At 53.9% G+C, this 13,764-nt stretch overlaps 1 long non-coding RNA gene across 1 annotated transcript; it reads right to left on the minus strand.

Moving 5' to 3' along the window:
- Window positions 1-4,993: 4,993 nt before the first annotated feature.
- LOC146766119 (uncharacterized) lies at window positions 4,994-6,578 on the minus strand. Its single transcript, XR_014958273.1, has 2 exons — window positions 5,812-6,578; window positions 4,994-5,278 (listed from the first exon to the last, which is right to left on the minus strand). It is a non-coding gene; the product is annotated as an uncharacterized LOC146766119 (long non-coding RNA).
- Window positions 6,579-13,764: the final 7,186 nt, after the last annotated feature.

Here is a 13,764-nt window from a genome sequence, read left to right on the forward strand (position 1 = left end):
AAGGGGAAGCAATGAATGAATTCCTCATTTTGCTTTGTTTGCAGGCTCAGCTCTTGCTTTATCTATTAAACCACCTTTATATCAACCCTCACCCTCCCAGCTCTGCCCCCATCCCGCTGTGGGCACTGAGGGAGGGCTGTGTGGGGCAGGGCTGCCCATGGGGGTTACCCCAGCCCGGCTGCCAGGTCTGTGCTGGGTCTGGCATTGCTCTGCCTGGGATCCTGCTGGAGCCGGTGCTTCCTGAGCCTTCCTCCCCGTGAACCTCCTGCTGATGCTCTGTGCAGCCTCCCAGTGGGATTCTCCTTCAGCTGTCAGGGCATTTCTTCACCCCCCATCACGGCTGGGAGGAAGGCAGGAGGAGCTCAGCGTGGCAGCCGTGGCAGCTCTGATCTCCATTCCCCCCCTCCCCGGGCAGCTGCGCCCATTCAGCCACCAGCAGCTCCATCCCCAGAGTGGGGAGTGTCCTAGTTTAGGGCAAATTTGGGGAAAACCCTCTGGAAGGAGCCCCCAGAAAACAAACCCCCACGGCCCCTCCCCACCCACCTGGTTCGGGAAAAAATTTCCTCAGAGAGAAGTGGAAAAGAACCTGTTTATTAACAAACAAAACCCTCCCCAGCACCAAAAAAAAAAAAAAATTAACACCAGATGACAACAAAACTCTTTCACCACTCTGAAGAGATGAACAAATCCAGAAAGTCTTTCTTGGGAATGATTGCCCAGGTCTGGGTGCTGGGGATTGCTCTGGGCACGGGATGGCTGCTGCAGATCACAGAGCGCAGGCTCTCGGTGCTCCTCGGTGTTTCCAGGTCCCAGTCCGGAGCAGGCTGGAGTGATATTCAGGAAAGGGAAAGGAAAAAAAAAACAGCCCAGGGAAAAAATTGGGCTGCTTAGCTAAACTAACTCAAAAGCAAAGGCAAAAGCAAAAGCAAGCAAACCAAAAGCAATCCAGCCAGCACCAGCCTCTTCTAGACAGCAGAGCATGGGGGGAGCTGAGCCAGCTGATAACAAGGCAAAATAAACCTTCACTTTCAGAGTCAGTTCTGAAAGCACAGAACAGAATATCAAACATGAACAGAACACACGACTGGGGATACAAACACCATCACATCACCCCAGGACAGGGAGGAAGGGAAAAGCTGCAGCTTCATCCAGGGAGACGTGAGGACCAGGGCAGGAATGGATCTGAACAACTCAGCCTGCAGTGTGCACCAGCCATTCCACTTGTAACTGCTCTTATCTGGATCTTCTCAGGGCCCTCTGGAATTCATCAAGGTTATTAAGACATAATCTGTGCTAAAATAAGGAAGAAGAAGCAGAGAAACAGAATTCCAAGACCACAAGATCTGGATAATGGGGAGCAGTGAAGCACCTGGACTGTGACCAGTCAGAGCCTGAAATGGGAGATGTGGGACCCCAGGCAGCTCTTTGGAATGTGCTCATTGTACAGAAGATTTTACAGCACTCCTGGGCCCTGGGTGCCAGAGCCACGCCTACACTGCCAGCCACAGCTCCAGGCAAGCCTGAAGCCCCTTTAGCTGTGGTTCCAAGGGATTATTATTTGCCTTTGCTGAGCATCTTAACACATAACAGCCAATGAGCACCACACACAGCACCTCTGCTGGCCCTGCAGCCGGTCATAGCCACCATCATTGCCACTCTGTGGCCATCACTACCCAGTCACCTGAGTTAGTGTGCTACAGCTTCAGCTTAAAGTCGTTTTTCAGTTTTCTTGCAGTGGAAAATTCTTAGACCTTTTTTCTACTTGCCACTTTGGCATGCCTGTTTGCCTGTGGTATCTTCTGCTTTTCCTAAGATCTATTTCTGCATGGTAAAAACATCCTTTTGTCTGTGGTCAACATATCCTTTGCTCTAGGCCATAAAACCTCCTTCCAGCTCAACTTAACCTTTGCTTTTGTAGTTGTACAGTAATGACTGGCTCAGCAATTGTCAATTTACACATCTATTGTTCTTTTATATAAAATCTTGCTTCCATCTCTGTTCTGTTCTGAGACCTTTCTGCCAAGCACACATGACTGTGAAACTTTCTTGTCAGCCTTTCACCTTTCCCTACATTGACAAGTCCCAGATTCTGAGAGGTGCAGGAAGAACACATGGAAAGACAAAAGCACAAATAAGAAATTTGTGACCAGCATGTGCAGCAGAATTAGAATGTATAGATAAGTGCATAATAGAAACAACAAACAGCTTCTGCTTATTCACATTGGTTAATTGTGCTGAATTTCCCACGGCAGGGCCTGGCACAAGGGCTCAGTGTCCTGGGCTGCCTCAGTGCTGCTCCTGCCCCCAGAGCTGCACCTGCACAGTTCAGAGCTGCTCTGTGGTTTCAGTGACTCAGTGTCCTTCTCTGCCACCTCGATGTCCCAGCTCTGCCATCTGCTCCCCAGCACAGGAGGAAGTGAAGGCAGAAAATCGATCCCAAATTCATCACTGCCAGCTCAGGCAGCCCAGGGAGAGCAGGGCTGGGTGCAGGGGGACTCTGATTTCTCAGACCAGGCACTGGTGCAGAGATCAGACACATTATCCCAGTGCCCAGACCCTTCCCTGCATTGTAGGAGAGAAGCTGGTGATGTTCATCTCTAACCCCAGTTGCAGCTTTGCCAGTGACAGAACCATGCTGGGACAAAAATCCGTGTGTTGTAGGTAGAGGCAGAAATTTCTGATTCTTCCTGAAATGTTTTGTCAGTCCTGCCCAAAGCCACTGCAGTCTCAGAGCAGATCTGTTGGGATGAAAAAACAGCACCTTTGGGCAGGGGGCTCCAGCCCAGCAATCCCTTGGCCAAGCCATAAATGCTCGTTGCCCAAAATGCTATAAATGTTCAGTAACTCTGGGGTGTTCCTGTCCTGCTGCTGATGGCATGTTGAAAAAGCCCACCTGAATTTCCAAAGGGGTCTCTTGAAGAAGCTGAACTCCTGTGGGAGGAGAGGGGAGGTTCCTAGGTGGCTTCAGGAAACAAATTACATCAGGCAGGCTGGGAGTAGTAGGAATATTTCTGACAATGTTTCAGTAGGGAAAAAACAAAAGACTGATTGTGAAGGGATGCATAGGGACCTCACCTGGATGTTTGGTGGCTTAGATGCTGTGGGGGCTGGGAGTGCGGGGGAAGAGAAAGGTCCAGGGAGGTTTTAGAGCCCCTCCCAGGACCTGAGAGGCTCCAGGAGAGTTGGAGAGGGACTGGGGACAAGGGATGGAGGGACAGGACACAGGGAATGGCTCCCACTGTCAGAGAGCAGTGATGGATGGGATAATGGGAATTAGGAATTGTTCCCTGGCAGGGTGGGCAGGCCCTGGCACAGGGTGCCCAGAGCAGCTGTGGCTGCCCCTGGATCCCTGGCAGTGCCCAAGGCCAGGCTGGACAACCTTGGAGCAGCCTGGGGTGGTGGGAGGTGTCCCTGCCATGGCAGGGGTGCAGTGTGATGGTGCTTTAAGGCCCTTTCCAGCCCAAACTATTCTGAGACTCAGTGTGACTTTTCATACAAACAGAGATTGTTAAGTTCCCTTTCCCCATTCTGTGATTTTATGATCTCAGAAGGATTTTCCTGCCCTGGCTGCTTTTCCCATTTAACTCCACAAACAGAGGGATGCTCCAAGCTGACGATTTCCAGTTGGAGCAAAATATGGATGTGTGGGGTGTCCATGCCACGTCTGCTGTAGTTAAAACCTCAAAGCCCCCTCTGAGATTGAGAAATCCCTGAGAAAGGAAAGAGAGGAAGGAAAAGCAAGCACAGCAGCAGCTCTTTTTTCTTCCCTTTGTTTTAATTTAGCTGTGCTTCCTGCAGCTCTGGCTCTGCTGCCTGAGGAGGGACCTCATGAGCCAGATGAGGTGCAGAGGGAGGCAGCAAAGGGAGTGGGATAGCCCTGGAGCTGCTTCATTCAGGAAAGGGGCATGGAGGAGGCATATGAAATGATAAACTGGAGGTGTTTGTGTCCCCGTTGTAAGTAAGAGCTGAATGAAACTGGGAGGGGCAGCTTTAAATGCTAAGCTGTCACTTCCCAGCCCTCCCCTGCACAGGATGTCGCAGATCCTTACGGTTTGTCCGGGTTAAAAAAAGCAATGGGATACATTTATGGAATAAAAAGGTGGGAGGATGTGAGAAAATTCACTGTTCGAGAAAGATGAGAGCCTCCGTGGGGGCGTGAGGTAGTAATCGGGAGCTGCGGGGAGCGGAGGCAAGGGAGGAGGGGAGGAGGGATGAGCAGTCTGCCGGGCTCAGGCTGTGGTGGGAAGGGGCTTAGCTGGGGGGAGAGACGGGCTGTGGGAGGAGGAGGGCTCTGCCCGGAGGAGCAAGAAGCTGTCGCTGAAATTTCGGGCTCAGGAGAGGGATTGGGAGCGTGGGAGAGCGAGGCCCGGGGGGAGCGGCGCTGCTGGCTCGGAGCGGGGTTCGCAGGGCAGGACAAGCGGCGCATTGAGAGCGGGCTCCGGCTTCCTTTCAGCCCCGTCCGGCTCTGCCCAGCGCAGCTGGCAGCTGGGGCACCCCGCACCGCCTCCTTCCCGCAGCCCCCAGGGCTCAGCGCACAAAGCCCGGCAGCTCTGAATGCTCCCTGTGTTGTCTGCGCTCACCAAATGCTGCATCCCCGGCGCCCAGGGGCTGTGACCCAGCGGCAGCAGCACCCACACTGAGCCCCTAAAATAACACCCACGGCGAGCAGGGAAGGGGGAGGGAGCGGGAGATGTCCAGGTTTGGGGGCTGCGGGTCCCCTCCAGGCAGGCTCCGTGTGTCACCTGCGTGTGACAGCCCCGCCGTGCGCAGGGCACGGGTCCTGCCTGAGCCGCCTCTGTGCACACCCCGCGGGGCTGGGGTGTTTTAGGGCTGGGGACAGAGCCAGAGGTGACATCTCCTGCCCACTGTGCCACAGTTCCATCTTCCTGCGTTCGCAGAGGAGGCAAATGCACCAAGGAGGGATGAGGGGGATTGTCAGGGATGCTGCAGTGATGCCTTGAGAAGGCTTACCTAGAACAGAGACCAGACAGAGTTAAAGAATAGAGTAGGGGTTTATTAAAGAGTCTCAATGGATCCACCTTGGGCAGCACAAAAGCCCAGCCAGGGCTGCACCCAAGATGAACCAAAATGGTCACAAAATGCAAAACCGGTCACAAGCGCTCCCATTTTCATAAGTTCTCCTTCATTTGCATATTGGAGTTCATTGTCCCATTCCAGCTTCAGCCCAGGCAGTCCCATCCTGCTTGTTTTCCTCTCTCCAGCCCACGCTGTTTGTGCTCCTGGGCTGAGATTTGGATCATTTGTCCTTGGTCCCCAGCTAGAGAAGGAATTGTTTTGTCTCCCTGCTCTGTGCAGAGAGCTCACCATCCCATAATATAAAGCCCAGACCCACACACTAAAGCAGCACAGAATCTGAAAAACATAAAAGCTAAAAGCTGAGGCATCAGAGGGCATGGAGATGGTGAGAGAGGGGTGCTCGGTTTGTGGCTGTTATTTCGCCGTCTCCAAAAGGATTTAAAATCCTACAGCTTCCTCCTGCGCAGCCTCACGTCCTGCCTTTGGAGGAGGGGATGCCTCAGGAGCTGGGGAGGGCGGCAGGGGAAGATTTTCATCCCTGGAAGAGTTAAATCCTCCCGCCTGCAGCGCCTGGGCAGTAACTCAGCTGCTGCTATCCCTGTGCAGATCCCCTCCCTTCTGCCGCACCTCCCGATGGTAAAACCGCAACTCCCCAAGGTAAAACCGCAACTCCCGAAGGTACAAATGCACCTCCAGAAAGTAGAAATGCACCTCCAGATGGTAAAAATGCACCTCCCCAAGGTACAAATGCACCTCCCGAAGGTACAAATGCACCTCCCCAAGGTAAAGCCGCACTCCCGAAGGTACAAATGCACCTCCCGAAGGTACAAATGCACCTCCCCAAGGTAAAGCCGCACTCCCGAAGGTACAAATTCACCTCCCCAAGGTAAAGCCGCACTCCCGAAGGTACAAATGCACCTCCCGAAGGCAAAGCCGCGCGTCCCGGGGCGCTGCGGGCAGGAGCGGCGGTGCCGGGCGGTGCCACGCTCGCCCCGTGCCCTCGGCCGCCCGGTGCCCCGAGCCGGCTGGCACCCGGCTGGCAGCCGCTCTAAGTCGGGGTTTCTGCCTCGGGCGTGGCGTCATGAGCTGGATCAGCTCGGGCTTAAGGCGACAAAGGCTCTTAGAGGGGACACCGGCTCTGCCCCGGTTACCGGGACACAGCGCCGCAGGCGATGCTGCCCTTGGCGGGACAAGGCCGGGTGCGGGGCGGGGACCGGGGCTGTAAATCCTCTGCAGCACAGCCCTGTGAGAGCCTGGGACAGCAGCCTCCGTCACAGCGCTGGCCTCTGCCCGGGAGGCACCGGGAACGCACGGCAGGCACGGGGGATGCAGGGAGGCACAGGGGATGCATGGGGTGCACAGGGAATGCAGGAGAGGCACAGGGAATGCAGGAGGTGCATAGGGAATGCACAGGGATGTAGAGGGAATGCATGGGATGCATAGGAAATGCATGGGGTCCACAGGGAATGCACAGGAAATGCATGGGGTGCACAGGGAATGCACAGGATGCACAGGGAATGCAGGGGATGCACAGGAAATGCACAGGGAATGCACAGGGAATGCATGGGGTGCACAGGGAATGCAGGAGAGGCACAGGGAATGCATGGGATGCATAGGAAATGCATGGGGTCCACAGGGAATGCACAGGAAATGCATGGGGTGCACAGGGAATACACAGGGAATGCATGGGGTGCACAGGCAATGCACTGGATACACAGGGAATACACAGGGAATGCACAGGCAATGCACTGGATACACAGGGAATACACAGGGAATGCACAGGAAATGCATGGGGTGCACAGGGAATACACAGGGAATACATGGGGTGCACAGGGGATGCAGGGGATGCAGGGGATGCACAGCCTGATAAAGAGGTTGTCTGGAGCTCCACAGTCCCCTTTGGGTCACAGTGCTGCCCATCGAGAGCTCTGGGGTTCTCTGGCACTGGGGTGTGTCCTGCTTTAGGGCAAATTTGGGAGACAATCTCCAAAGGGGTTCCTCCGGAAAGCAGATTCAGGCGGCCCCTCCCCCAGCCGGTTCGGGAAAATATTTCCTTGGAGAAAAGTGGGGAAAAAACTTTATTTAACAGGCAAAGCATTTGCCAGCACAAAAATTTAACAAAATAAACAGTAAAACCTCTTGCTACTCCAAAAGAGGTGACAAACTCCGATAGTCTTCTCCGTGGGCTGTTGCTCCACTTAGTCTCTTATCAGTCTCTTATCAGTCTCTTATCAATCTCTGATCAGTCCCTCCGGCGCTGCAAATGCCGGCCCAGGCCCGGCCCGCAGGGTCACAGGAGCGAGCTGCCTGTGCCCTTCTGGGTGTTCAGTCCAGAGCAGGTTTAAACAGGTCCAAAGAAAAAGAAAAACCCCAGTGCAGGGAACTTCTCTGCCTCAGCGAGCTAAAACTAACTAAAAGCAAAGGAGAGCTCTGTCCCGCTGTCTGTCTGTCACAGACGATGCAGCCCAGGAGCAGGAATGTGGAGGAGTGAGGGAAAATTGAATTCTTCTTCCACCCCTTTCCTCTCAGAACCAGCCTGAAAGGTGCAAAATTTCTGGGCTAAACAGACGGATGGGGATTCATCATAAATGCAGCCCAGGACAGGGTGAAAACAGGGGATGCCTGAACCCTGACAGTGGGCACGTGGCAGCCCTGACCCCATGGGACAATGTCTGGACTCCCCTGTGTCCCCAGGCCTGGTGGCCCCTGGGGAAGGTCTGTGCCAGAGCTGCCCTGGATGAGCTTCTTCCCCTGTTTTTATCATCACCTTGTTTTCCGAGCCAGCAAAGCCAGCCAGGTGACAAGAATTGGAGCATCCCTGTGACCACCAGCTGCTCCAGCGGGACATTGATCGTGGAAAAAGGCAGAAAGGTGCTGCCTAATCAGCTTTCAGTAAATAAAATAAAGATCCACTCTGGGACCTGTGCATGGCTGTGAAGGGAAGTTAATTCTGGCTCTTGGGGCTGTTTGTGGCAGGCTTTGTGCTGTTTTAGCTCTCCTGTCCCATCCTGGGTCTGTCCTCTCCAAAGCTGAAGGGCCAAAGGCTTCAGCCAAGGGCAGGAACCTCATCTGTGGTCCTTCTGGTGGACCAGGCTGGGCACAAAGGCAGGGACAGAGCAAAGCCACAGCCATAAATACACATCACTCCATGCTGGGGTAACAGCCAGGGACCCCAGGTCTGGTCCTGCAGGATTCCGGCTCCTGGTGGAGTTATCAGTAGGAACAGCTCTGCCCCAGCTTGTGCCTTACATGTTTTGAGTTCTTTTTTTCATTCTAATTTAACATATCTATAACATTGAGGTAATGGAGGGATCCATAACAGCCCAGCATCACCTGGGGCTGGCACAGAGCCTGGCTGCTGTCACATCCCTGCAGGAGGGGGCAGGCTGAGCCCAGCCCAGGTAAGAGATCGGTAGTGGGAAGTGGGAGAAGGAAACAGGGTGACTGGAATGCTTGTGGAGAGAAGGCATTGGCACCCTCTGATCTGGGAGAGCCCCTCAGGGGGCTGAGCCAGCACAGGAGTGGCAGCAGGGTCTGGGGACATGGCTGGGGTCACCTCTCCTGCAGGAACCTCTGCACACCAGAGCACTGCTGGGAGCACTGCTCCCTCCCAGGGTTACACAAAACCTTCGAAGCTTTAATTTTAATGCACTTTTCATAGAATCACAGAAAGGTTTGGGTCGGGGGGAACCTTACAGATCCCCTTGTCCCAACCCCCACCGTGGGCTGGGACACCTTCCACTGGAGGAGATCGCTCCGAGCGTTCATGCTCAGTAACAGTAAGAGCTCAACAGCAGTAACAATTCCACTTTTCCATCGCGTTTGGGGCATCCCTGGGGCTGGTTATCACCCCGTGGGTTGGAGCTCTAACAAAAGGCTGAGGACAGTGTCCCCGGGCCAGGCCAGCCCCGGCCCCTCCCTCAGCTCGGAGCGCTCCTTGTGCGGGCACAGCGCCCGCCCTGCCACCCCCCTGCACCCAGCCTGAAAAACACCCTCACTCCCTGTGAACATGGCACAAGTTTAATAAAGGACAACACGAGCCAAGGACCACGGAGCAAAGGTTATCACAGCCAGGTGCACCCTGGCACTCAGCCAAGAGCACCCTGTCACCTTCGGGGTACCCCTTAAATACCTTTTCCTTACATCAGCCTGCTGCATATTCATAGACCCTCCTGCATAGTAAACTTTTCCCCAATTAATTTACATGTTCCAAGAATTGTTTAGCCTGGCTCTTCCTTGGATCTGCCTTTTTAGAGCCATGCACATTCCTTGTTGTGGTTTTAGTCCATCCTCATTGTTGCTACAGGACACGTGAAAGCACGACGCCAGCCACCTGCTATTTGCAAGGTAAAGAAGAAAGTTTATTTTCTGACTCCAACTTTTATACTTTTCCAAAGATGACAGTGGCTTGGACAGTGAACGGGCCACCTCTCAAAGACATTGGACAAACCACCAGTACATCAAGTTTCTCCACCCCCATGAAGGAATGCAAAACAATATGTTGTTTATAGAAATTTTGTGGGAAAGTTTTCTAACAGAATGTAAACTCAGAAGGCTTTAGAAAATCTTAAGAATCAGGGCAACACCTCATCACCTCCAGTTTGGCCCACCCTGCCCTCTGAGGGTGAGTGCTGCTGGCTGGCAGATCCGTACAGGTGTGCTCATCCTGTGTCCATTGGGTGTTTTCCCATCCCAGCAGGAATTTTAACACAAGCACACTGATATCAGTTGTTGCACTGAGCTTAATTGCCAACAGAAATAAAAATTGTATCTTTAGAACAAAGTCGCTTTAGCACCACGCATATAAAATCCATTTTAATATTTACAAAAAGCCAATATTATAATATGTATCCACAATGCCAGGAGGTGCAGAGCCAGCACAGGCTGAACGAGGATGGGCCCTCGGGAGGAGGTGGGGCTGTTCCTGCACAGGAAAGGCAAAAGGGAGAGAAATGTTGGGTTTAGAGGGCAGGATTTGCTCTGGTTCAGCCTCTGGCCACAATCAGAGTCCCACTCAAACCTGGGGGAAGCACAGCTCCCCTGGTGCTGCAGGGGTGGGGGATGGAGCACTGGACACGTGCCTTGACCCCTGCCCATCCCTCCAGGAAAAGGTGAGGGAGTCAAAAAGGACAGGTAGGACAATTAAGGCACTGGCCCCATATAGGAAATTAATTTGGAGAAAATTCTCAAATCTTGACAGACAATTTATATGCATTGATAGTTATAATAACAAGGTTAATGATAGTGCCTTGTGTACTTCACTGTACTCAACAAGTGATGGAAAAAGCCATCAAATAAGTTTTTTCTGTACAAAACAGAGGGGGAAATGTGCGAAATGAGTTAGTAGAAAATTCTCAAAGCTTGACAGAAAGCTCACACAGTGTGTATCTGTGTGCAAACCTTGAGATAAGAAATGCTGTCTTAGAAATGCCATGGAATAGGACAGACACTGTTGAGAGAGAAATGGAGCTAGATAAAAGTTTCAAAAGATGGCCTTGCAAATAAGACTAGATACTTTAGAGAAAAAAAAACTATGAAAGATGCATTGTAGTGGGACCCACGAGGGGTAATTTTAGATGATTGTCTTCAAGACATTTACAGTATGGTGTAGCTAAAGCTTACAGACCAAGAAATGCTTATATTGTAATTAGGAATTATTTAACTTCTGATTGTAATGGAGTAAATTATAACATCTGTGTTGTTTCACCCTTCACATGAGACTGAAAATAGAATAAAAGTTTTTAAAATGCCTCTCAGTTGGCTCCATCTCTAAGTCAAAAAAGAGCTTAATCCAACAGTCCCGCTGCCTTCCCAGCACCTGGGGTGTGAGAGGGCTCCCTGTGGGGCCAAGAGCTGTGCCACCCTCCTGCCAGGGTGCCAGTGCTGCTCAGGGCAGGTGGGAGCTGCCAAATGCCCTGGAAAGCTTCAAAATGAGAGAGAAATTGGGACATGTGAGCTGAATCCGGGCCAGCCTGGAGCCCTGCCTGGGAGTTTGTATTTCCTTGTACAGCTCCCTTTTTTTCCATGGCTTTGCAGCTGTGAGAAAGGGATGCTCTGAGAGCATGGTGTTGTCATGACAGCTTTTATGTACAAAAAAAAAAAAAAAAAAAAAGATAAATAAACAAGATTTTTGGTACAAATATATGGTTTTTATCTCCATATCCTAACTTTGCTGGTGCAGAACTGAAGCCAGAGCCCTGTGGCACTGAGCTGCAGGGAGCTCATCCGAGCTGGAGGGGGCAGCTGAGGAGCTGGAGCAGCATCACAGCTGTGGTGGGCTGGGCACTGCCAGCACATCCCTGGAGAAGGCTGGAAATCCTGTTCCCTGCCCCAAAAATCCACCTTGGCACGCCAGGTGTGGTGTCTCAGCCCCGACTCAGGCTGTGGGGGATGGAGGTGTCCCCAGGGCTGAAAGGCAGGTGGGTGGGGAGGACAGGGCCACCCTCCCTGTCCAGCCAGCTGTCACGGTGGATGTCCCCAGGGGCAAACCAGCAGCACAGCTCTGGTCACTCCACTCAGCCTTTTTGTCCCCGAGGGTGTGCACAGCCGTGTGACAGCTCAGTGACAGCACTGTCCCTCCTGGTGACCCCCAGAGGGTCCCACTGCCCCTGCAGCCACACCAGGAGCACCGGCCCAGCCACCAGCCACCTTTAGAGGTCAAACCAGCCAGAACTGGGCCAGGCTGCAGCTCCCTCCCTGCTGCCCTGCTGGGATGAAGGACACTTCTCCCAGATGGCCACTTTGGCAGGACAAGTGTCCATCCACGTGGCCCTGGCCTGGTGGCACAGGGGGTTTGTCCTTGGGACCAGCTGGAGCACAGGGCAGTGTGGGGACAGCCCAGCCCGGGCTGGGCTCCTGCAGCAGCTGCTTTGCTGCCCAGGTCCTGCTGGCACCTCCAGGTGGGTGCTCCAAGGGGTGCCCGGTCCCTCCTTGAGGCCAACCCTGTCAGAGAATTTCAGACTTCGTGTGCTGACAGACTCTGACCCCCAAGAGAACACTGCATGCGACCTGAAAAGCTTCCAAAATTGACTGATAGCACCGGGATTACGGGTGTGGGGTTTGATTAGAAGTGTGTGATGTCCCAAGGTAAAAACCAGCACAGCCCCAGCCCCTCCCAGCCAGGCAGGGCTCCTTTTCCCCTGCCTGAGGTGGGGAGCAGCCCTGTCCCCCCTCCCTGCCAGCAGCGTGGCCACCAGCCAGCTCTGTGTCCCCGAGTGTCCCTGCCTGCTCCCCAGCCCCTCTGCCCCCCGAGGTGTCCCCTCTGCCCCCCGAGGTGTCCCCTTTGCTGCAGAGGCAGCACAACAGCACTGGCTCCACGAGGCTTTTGGGAGAGGGTCCCCACAGGCATGGACACACAGGGACTGCTGGGATAATTTAAAATCCAGGGCACAGACCTGATTAATGCCCTAGTTTGCATCAAATCTCAGTTTGGATTTTTTTTTAGCAGCCTTTTGATGAGCTTGTCAATGACAAGTTGCTAATTGAGGAGTGGGAGGCCCACAGTGTCCTGTGAAAACGGGGGAGAAAAAGAGCCAGCATAAAAAAAAATCTGTCTAAACCTGGCACTGGGCCTGACTGCAGGGACCAGGGGGATGGAGGGAAGCCAGGCTGGGGTGGCCTCAGAGAAACCACGGGGGTGCTGCTCAGCCAGGGGTGGGGACACCCCAAATGTCTGCAGGGGCTGGGAGAGACCCCATGAGCTTCAGCAGGGACACACCCCATCACCCCAGGGTGCTGCAACAGGGGGAGGACTCTTGGTCTCTAACAGCATCAGGCACCCCCAGCACCCAGTAGAGCTCCAGGCTCCACTTTTTTTATTCCACACCCCCCTCAATATATTCATCAATTTATAAATTCCCTACACGTACTGCTGGGCTAACAAGCCCACTTCAAAGCACAAGCTAAAATGTGAGGTAAAAAAGGATGTGGGAGAGATGAAAACAACACTTTTAAAATATTTTTGAAGTTATTAATGGTACAAAACACATTTTCTTCCTGTGGATTATCTCTTGCACCCCACTGTGGTGACGGTGGGGTCGAAGGGAGCCTGCCTGGCACCCCCCAGCCCCTTCCCCACTCCCCTTTTCCCGGCACAAAGCAGCTTTGTCTCCCTCTTGCTGCCCCTCTGCTCCCGCCTGGCTGCTGTCCCTGCCTGGCACCCATCCCATCTCACCCTGCAGCACCAGGACCCTCCTCCTCCCTTCATCTGGGGAGCCCCAGCCCCCCTGGCAGCTCGCAGGGGTGATGGGGAGCATGGCAGGGTCCCCACACCAGCCCTGGCAGCAGCCACACGCTGGGACCAGCGGTGCAGGGGGCACTGAGCGAGGGCTGGGCGCTGCTCCCCAGAGCCCTCTGGAGCTGGGCTGTTTTGGGGGGCTCCATTCCTCCTGCACCCCTTGGCTGAAGCGCCGCTCTCCTGTCCCTGCGGCTGCCAGGCTGGAGCTCAGCCAGGAGGGCTCCTGTCAAATCCCAAATCCAGCCCCTCCTGGCTGAGCCCTGTGGGTCCCAGGACGTGTCTCTGCCTCCCAAACTGGCAGTGGCTCCCAAAGCTTGGCCAGCAGGATGTGCTGGGCTCTGTGTCACCCACATCCCTGTCCCCACAAGAGGAAGCCACCCCAGCACAGCTGGATCTGTTCCCTTTCCTGCTCCCAGAGGCCCCAGAAAAGCTTGGGGTGGTTTGGCTCAGCATTGCTGCCCGTTCAAGGGGAGGGAGGCCCAAAACCCCCA

Source organism: Lonchura striata, chromosome 13, assembly GCF_050655825.1.
Source record: "Lonchura striata isolate lonStrDom1 chromosome 13, ASM5065582v1, whole genome shotgun sequence".
Classification (NCBI taxonomy): Eukaryota; Metazoa; Chordata; class Aves; order Passeriformes; family Estrildidae; genus Lonchura; species Lonchura striata.